Genomic DNA, 8909 nt, shown 5'->3' on the forward strand with positions numbered 1-8909 from the left:
GAATTTTCCCACCTTCATTTTTTTTTTTGTCTTTTTGTCTTTTTGCCATTTCTTGGGCCGCTCCCGCGGCATATGGAGGTTCCCAGGCTAGGGGTCGAATCGGAGCTGTAGCCACCGGCCTACGCCACAGCCACAGCCACGTGGGATCCGAGCCGCGTCTGCAACCTACACCACAGCTCACGGTAACGCCAGACCCTTAACCCACTGAGCAAGGCCAGGGATCGAACCCCCAACCTCATGGTTCCTAGTCGGATTCGTTAAACCACTGAGCCACGACGGGAACTCCTTCCCACCTTCATTTTTAAAGTAAATGGCTAGGAAAGGTTAAGACTTGCCCGAGCTGGTCAAGTCAGGATTCTTATAAAAGTCTGTCTGATTCTCATGCCCATGTTCTTACCCCTTCCATACACAGTCACTCCTTAGTTTATACTGAAAAACAGTAATTTTTGGCTCATTTGTGCATTCCCGCTGAAACAAGGAAGATAATGAAAACTGAATTAAGTCCTGAAGATTGTTTGGTAAGTATCAGAATCAGAACAAGAGCTCAATAAATACCTTACGTGGATGAATAGTGAAGAGTCCTCAAACTACGCCAGCCTAGTGAATTAGACTCCTTCACTCCTGCGCAGCAGATCCCAGACCTTAAATCGATGAGTCAAGGCGCTCTCTCCCTTAAAGCCCCCATGATTAAGTCTGATTTTGCGTGGCTGCCTTTGCTGCCCTTGAATACCCTTAGCTGGGCCCTACTTTAAACCTCAGTCAGGGACTAGGGTCTTCGATATCATCCTTGCTCACATTCTGCCAGCCTTCTTCTGAGATCTAGATCCTTTTCCCCTTTGATCCCAGGCCCCTGTCATAAGGCTGCTCCTTTTATCGGGTTGGTCCTCCTAAAACGCCTGATGACCAGAATTATACCTGAGTTAGCTGCTTCCTTTGGACCACCCAGCCATCGTCAGCAAAGTTCATCCATATACGCATTTAACTAATCGTTACTGTGTGCCTGCCGTTTACCAAGCTCTGTGCCAGGAGCTTGAGGGACCAAAACGAGGCATGTCTTACACTCTTGTGACTCTGGGCTTGGGATATGGTACAAGAATCACCCAGGTTTATCAGTGAAGGCCAGGGCAGGACATGGATGGGGCATTCAAACTGAGTAATCTAGGGAGAATTTCATAAAGGGGATATTTATCAAGGTGTGAGTAGAGTGTAGGCACCTCACAAGAGACGAGGTGGTACCCAGGAGTAAGTAACAGCCAGAAGCCAAGGAGAGGGAAGAGCCTGGAGAGCGTGGCTTTATGGGAACTGTGGCCTTCCGCAGAGGGAAGCAGCTGCTGCCAATTCTCAGGCCATCAAGAGCGAGCCTGGGGAATAAATACTCCAACTTCACTCTCCTCCCACCCTCCAATCTCCAACTGGTGCCAAACACAACCAGAAGTCAGGAGGCAAGGGAGCCCATTAATGCAATCCAGATGGGCCAGCCGCCCGTGGCACAGAACAGGGTGAAGGGCGGATCTGGGTATCTTGTAACACCATGCAACCTGATTATTTCCTCCCTAGCCCCAATCTGCTGCTCTACTTATGATTTCTTCCACTTCCGCCTTCTTCTTTATTCCATATGGCCAGACTGCCCTTCTTACCAAGAGACTTCCAGTCTTTGTACATTGAGCATCTCACAGACCCATGACTATTTAGTGACAAAATCAGACTGCCGACCTGAGCCCCTCTCCAGCCAATGTGCTTTCCTCTACAGCACCTCACTCTCATCGGACATGAGCGTCATGATCATGATGATGATGGCTGTCATTTCTGAGCTCTTACGAAATGCCAGGAATTCTAGTATTTTACATGGAAGGCCTTGCTCTGAAAATAGCATGGCTTCCACAGATACCTAATCTCGGGCAGGAAAAAAAACCTGACTTCCCGCGGACAGTGAGAAGAAAGACCAACTTCTTACCTTTACAGAGAGTGGAACATTTTTATGGGTACCATTTCCATTCTCCCTCTGTCACCCTCCAATTGCTGTGTACCAGATGCAAAGAGGATGTAGTTAGCACATTCTAATTATGGGCTCTAGGAAGAGAGCTGCTTTTATGGAATGCACTCCCGCTGCCACTTTGGCTTCTGTTGCAGAGGCTGCTGAGTGTGCTAAATGCTCTCCAAATGCCCAAGGGGCAACCTCAAGATTTGAACATGCAAACAGAGGAGCTTAATCATGGATACAGAGAACCGGAATGATTCTATTTATAGCTTTAAAGTCCTGAAAAGCAAGGTAAGTGTTTAGGGAAAATCTCCAGTTGCACCTAAGGGTCAACACAGTTTCACCAATGATTTGACATATCCATCTAGTTCAGTTCCCCCCAAAGTTACAGAATCTATAAAGGAACTCAGTCTCTACTTACTGGACTTTCCTGGGGGAGGGGTACAGGGGAGGGAGGCTGAACAGAAGCCCAGGAGGCATTCCCCCCAACACGCAGAGCAGCTTATCTTTGTTTACCAAATGTTTACCCAATAGTATGTAAACTCCATCAGGCCAGGGATTTTTGTCTGCCACCCCCTCTACTGCAGTATCTCTAACACCCAGCATGGTGCCTGATGTATAGTAGGCACTCAATAAATATTTGCTAAATGAATGAAATCGGGGGTTTCCTGTGCTGCTCAAAGGCTCCATAATAACTCCCAAGGTTATGCCAGTTGGAAATTGCCCTGGGCATCTGGAGGATACTGTCTCTCCCACTCCCTCATACTTTGGAGTTTAACACTTTACCTTTCACATAGCATTTTTCCAATCATGGTCAAAATAAGGCTTTTCGTAGCATTTGTTCAGCCCAAGTCCACTCAAGTAAGTCAAATGAGCATCATTAGACCCACCTGAAACAAATGTAGCAATTTACTCCTTTGCTTGTGGATAGCTTAGTGCTGGAGCTGAGTTTGAGAGAGTCTCAGAAAAGAGATAACAGGCCCAAACTTCGCTTGACACGCAGTGCCATACTTAAGGTTAACTGTTTCTGCACTAGTGAGCTTTTCATTATTCAGTTGCTGCCCCAGCTCCTGAGATGTGGGACAACTGACAAGATGGGTAATGAGCTTTCATTTTCTTTATACAAAGTTAATTAAGGAAGTGGGTGGTCTCCACTTATTTTGCAGCTTATTCAGATCAGTAACCTTCTTTCTTCCTTTCTGATAGAGCCTTTCCTATGGCTGGAGACTCAGTGCCAGAAATAGAGCACGTTTAGCTGCATTTATACTCTGTGTATTTGCTCAGGGGAAGGACATGCCTGTTACTCCAAGGATTTGCAAGATGGTCAATTTACTGCAAGCAAATCAAACCAGACTGGGAAGCACTCTAACGTTCTAATAGATTTTATTTCCAGATCCTTAGCTGAGATCCCCAAGGTGGTCCATTTAGACTAACTAGATTTCAGTCAAACATGTATAAACTGCTAGATTTGTCAGTTCCCGAGGCAACTGACAAAAGTCTGTCTCACTCAGTACTGGGTCCTCTGTGTCTAGCTCACTCTCTGGCACCTAGCAAGTAACCAATGAAGTACTGATGAATAAACGAAGGAGTCCTTTATAGAACAACTTCTACGTCTGCTGGCCAAATACCCCAGTAAATATTTTAGGCATCTCCCAAAGAAAGACCGGTGGTGAGAAGGATGACCAGCAACGATATCTACTCTCTTTTGGATCTGAGCAGTCCTGTGTTTGGGCACGTGGTCATTCATTCATGTAATAAACATTTATTGAAATATGTTCCACGCGCCAAGTATAGGGAATACAAAGGTAAATAAACTGTGGTTCTGACTGTCAAGGAGTTCAGTTTTTCTAGGGAATAGACAATAAAAATCATTGCGATGCCATCTAATGAGTGCTTGAGGGGATAGGCGCTGAGGGCCATGGGAGCACAAAAGAGGGACGTCCAGTTTAAGCTGAGAGGTCAGGAAAGGCTTCCCAGAAGAGGGGAGAGTTAACTCAAGTTCTGTAGGGCAAAGGAGAAGTTAGCCAAGATGAAAAAGAGAGAGAGAAAAGACATTCCAGGGATATTTTAGGCACAGAGAGGTGAAACCAGCATGATGCTTCCAAGGAACTATAGGTAGTTGATACAGTCACTATTGGCATTTTGGGCTGGATAATTCATGGTTGTGGGAGGCTGTCCTGTGCACAGGAGGATGTTTAGCAGCAGTAGCTCTAGATCCTACCCACTACATTCCAGTAGCACCTCACTCCCCTGAATTGCGTCAACCAGAAATGTCTCCCGTTATTGCCAGATGTTCTCCAGGGGGCAAAACCACCCCTCGTTGAGAAACACTTAGAGCCAAAGGTATGTGTGAGGAAGTGATGGGAAACAAGATTGGAAAGCCAGGCAGGGGTCCAGGTCATGAAAGCCATGTGCACTGTGATAAGAAGTTTGGACTTTATCCTGAAGATCACAAGAAGCCCTTGAAGTATTTCAAACTAGAAGATAATACGGTCAGATGTGTGTTTTAAGACTACCACTCTGGCAGCAGAGCGGAGTGTACATTTGAAGGGGGTGTGTGGCAAGAGTGGAAGCAGGGCAATGAGTTAGGAGACTCTTGCAATCATCCAGAAGGGAAGTGATGAGAGCCAGTGATGAGAGTGAAGGCAATGGCAGTGGGAATGGAGCAAACAGGGAAGATTTGAGAGAGATGAGAAAAATAACATTCTTAGGACTTAGGGATTTAAGGATGTTGGGGTGGGGGAGCTGAGGAAAAAGATGTGATTCCAAGTTCCTAGTTTCAACAACTGGATAAATTATGGGGCCATTCACAGATACAGGGGCCATAGGAAGAAAATCAGGTTTGAGGAGGACCATACATTTTATTACTGACATGTTGAGTTTGAGCTACTACGGGACATTCAAGTGAAAGTGGTCAGAAGGGAATTTGCCATACGGGTGCGCATTAAGCCCAGAGTTATAGGAGCGACTAGGGTAGATGGGTCCTGAAAAGGAGCTATGTGACAGCCTGTCATATACCACTACATTTGCTACTAAACAGCTCGGAGCCTTCTCTCGCCTTCATTTATTTAATAAACATTTCCGAGGTGCCAGACTCTAGGCTGAGTGAAAGGGATATAAAGAAAAGGAAGACAGGGCTCCTGCCTTCAAGGTTCTCACAATCCACAGAGGGAGACAGATAAGTAAACATACAATAGTGATGTGGTGCGAGAAGCGCTGTGATGCATGCACGCAGAGGGCTATAAGAGCGGGAGAGCAAGGGCATCTAATGGGGTGCGTGTAAGGGGGAAAGGCAGAGACAGCTTCCCGGGAGAGGCAACAGGATGGAGAGGTGAAGAATCGCAGAGGCCACGAGAATGCACCTTGCAGGCCTCCAGCCAAGGCAGCACTTCTCAGCCTCAGCACGATTCATATTTTAGACTAGATCATTCTTTGTCGTGGTGGCTGTGGGATGTTGAGCAGCATCCCTGGCCTCTAATCACTAGATATCAGGAGCACTCTCCTCCAACTTGTGACAATCAAAAGTGTCGGAGTTCCCGTCGTGGCGCAGTGGTTAACGAATCCGACTAGGAACCATGAGGTTGCGGGTTCGGTCCCTGCCCTTGCTCAGTGGGTTAAGGATCCGGCGTTGCCGTGAGCTGTGGTGTAGGTTGCAGACGCGGCTCGGATCCCGCGTTGCTGTGGCTCTGGCGTAGGCCGGTGGCTGCAGCTCCAATTCGCCCCCTAGCCTGGGAACCTCCATATGCCGCAGGAGCGGCCCAAGAAATAGCAACAACAACAACAACAACAAAAAGACAAAAGACATACACACACAAAAAATGTCTCCAGATGGTGCCAAATGCCTCCCCCCCCACCTCCGTGGAGGGACAAAATTAGCCCTGGGGATACTGAACTATGAGCAGCATCATTTGATCAGGGCCAAAGGTGCCGTATTCTGAAATGCATCACCAAGTGTGCACAAGGTTGCACTTCCCACGGGCTGTTTCTGACGAAGGGACTAAGCATCAGGGACACTCACGTAAACCCGTTGCGGGGAGATGAAGGACTCCACTGACACCATCCTTTGGCTCAAGGATTCTGTGAAGCCCTCTCTGAACCTTTCTTTAACTACCTGGCTATCTCGGATATTCCTACCCAAGCTTCCCCCGCCCCTTTTCACCAGCGGTCAGATTTATGTCTTACTCTGATGGCTCTCAGCCTTCTCCAGCAACCTCCCCAGTTTCTCTCATACTGGTGTTTCTTTTAGTGAAACCCTTGCATGTTTAATCCCATGTTGGCTTCTGTTTCTCAGAAGACCCAGACTAACATAGGCAGTCAGACTCTGGAATCAGAAACATCGGAGTTCCCATCGTGGCTCAGTGGGAGATGAATCAGACTAGGAACGATGAGGTTGGGGGTTTGATCCCTGGCCTCGCTCAGAGGGTCGAGGACCCGGCATTGCTGAGAGCGGTGGTGTGGGTCACAGACGCGGCTCGGATCTGGCATGGCTGTGGCTGTGGTGTAGGCCGGCGGCTACAGCTCCGATTGGACCCCTAGCCTGGGAACCTCCATATGCCGTGAGTGCGGCCCTAAAAAGACAAAAGGCAAAAAGAAAAGAAAGAAATATCTGGGTTCAGGAGTTCTCTTGTGGTGGCGGCAGGTTAAGGATCCAGTGTTGTCACTGCAGTGGCTTGAAACCTTCACATGCGGTGAGTGTGGCCAAAAACAGAGAGAAATATCTGGGTTCAACTCCTGGTTCCTCTTACTAGCTGTGTGTCCTGGAGCAAGTTTCCATACTTCTCTGAACGTTGTTCACTTGTAAAATGGAGGTACCAGTAGCCACTTCAGAAGGTTTCTATGAGGATGAGATGAACCAGTGCACCTAAAATATTTAGCACAGTGCTAGACACCAACTAAGAACTCATTAAGTGCTGATTCTTTTTTTTTTGTCTTTTGTCTTTTTTTTTGTTGTTGTTCTTGTTGTTGTTGCTATTTCTTGGGCCGCTCCCGCGGCATATGGAGGTTCCCAGGCTAGGGGGCGAATCGGAGCTGCAGCCACCGGCCTACGCCAGAGCCACAGCAACGCGGGATCCGAGCCGCGTCTGCAACCTACGCCACAGCTCACGGCAACGCCGGATCGTTAACCCACTGAGCAAGGGCAGGGACCGAACCCGCAACCTCATGGTTCCTAGTCGGATTCGTTAACCACTGCGCCACGACAGGAACTCCAAGTGCTGATTCTTGGTAAAGGACGGACATGTGGAGAAGGGCATTCTGAGCAGACTGGACAGCGTGATGCACAGACGTGGCGGGAGGGATGCGAAACGGTGTAAGCAATCCAGTACCACCGAGGAGACACAGCGTGCAAGCTGCAAGGGACGAGAGCTCATGGGAGAGGCGGGCAGGTCTCGAGCAGAACAATTCCGATCCTTTCAATCTTTGTGATTCAAGTTATATGCGCCAATCCTTTCATCAGCTCTTCTGAGCTTTCTTCGAGTTCACTACATCTGTCTTTAAGCTAAGAACCTAAACCTTCACACAAACTTCTTCCACATTCTCTCATTCAAAGGTTCTGACTAGTTGGGGGAGAGACTAAAGGGTTTGTTGCTTCCCATTTCCCCCCCTCAGGATTCCAATTTATGCAGCCTTGAATGGGGATTACTTGGAGGGAGAAAGCTCTAATCGCTACTTGGCCCTTGCCCTGAAAACTCTTTCATTCGATCCAAAAACATTAACAGGGACCATTTTTCCCCTAAGGAGAGTTAATCATTACCCCGGCCTCCTCCTCTCTGCCCTCTCTTCCCCCTACCCGCCCCCAAGAATAATCCAGACATGTTCATGAGCATGAGAATTTAAAAACCTGCATTGATATAACCAATGCATGGATGTTCTGCCAAGTAGACTTGAATTCAAGTCCCAACCCCAACAATGAACAGCTTTACAATCTTTAGCAAGTCAGCCCCTGAGCCTCAACTTCCCTTTCTATATAATAGGGTAATAAATCATACCCTGGATGAAAAAAGCATTGTGAAAACTGCAAAGCACAGGACAACTTGTGTCAAGTTAGGGTGCCCTTCAAAATGTTCTGTGCTTCCCGCGACATGTTTACCCAGGCAGTAGATGTGAAAAAATCCAACTGATCTTCTCAGTAAGCACAGAAACAGCTGCCCAAAACTTCTCCGGTGGAGAAAAGTATAAGCCCCAAAGGACTGGCAATACCAAGCTCTGGACTGGGCTTCATTCATTCAGCTTCGCAAAATTGAAATTTCTCTCCCTATTCCCTCAACCCACTCCTGTGGCTTAGCGAATCCACTCTTATTTTCTCTAACTTACTTGGTTTAGGAGCTCCCTCCTTTATACCTAACATTACTCTATATGTCTGTCTACTTGTTTACCATCTGTCATCCTCTACTATGAATGTAAGCTTCATGAGAGCAGTTTTGTGGGGGCTTTTGGCTGTTAAACCTGTTGCTTTATCTGCAGGACCATGCACAGCGTCGGGCACATGGTAGGTATTTACTTCACCTCTGCATGAATGGATGGATGAATACATCACTGAAGTGCAAGACACCTGCAACAGTGTCCTGGCTGGGCTTCCATCCTCCAATCTCTCTAGTCCTGTAGGCGCTCCATGTGAGCCTTTACCTGAGTAGAGCTAAGAATAAGAATGTAGATTTTGACGAGCTGGTGAAGGAGCACAGGCTCCATTCTCAGGAGTGGAAGAATAATAGGAAGAAGGCTTTAACACGTCCAGAACCATCAGAAAAAGGGCATTTGGAATTATAAGCATGGGTAGACTTGCCCAAAGTGTCTTCTGTAGAAAACTAATCCCATGAATGCTTCTCAACAAAAGGGTTCCACAATCAAGTAAGTTTGAGAAACACGGCATCATTCATTCCACACTAAGTGCACCCATAGATTTCCAGGGTGTATTAGCATATTAAAAGCTTTC

This window comes from Phacochoerus africanus, chromosome X (assembly GCF_016906955.1).
Source record: "Phacochoerus africanus isolate WHEZ1 chromosome X, ROS_Pafr_v1, whole genome shotgun sequence".
NCBI lineage: Eukaryota > Metazoa > Chordata > Mammalia > Artiodactyla > Suidae > Phacochoerus > Phacochoerus africanus.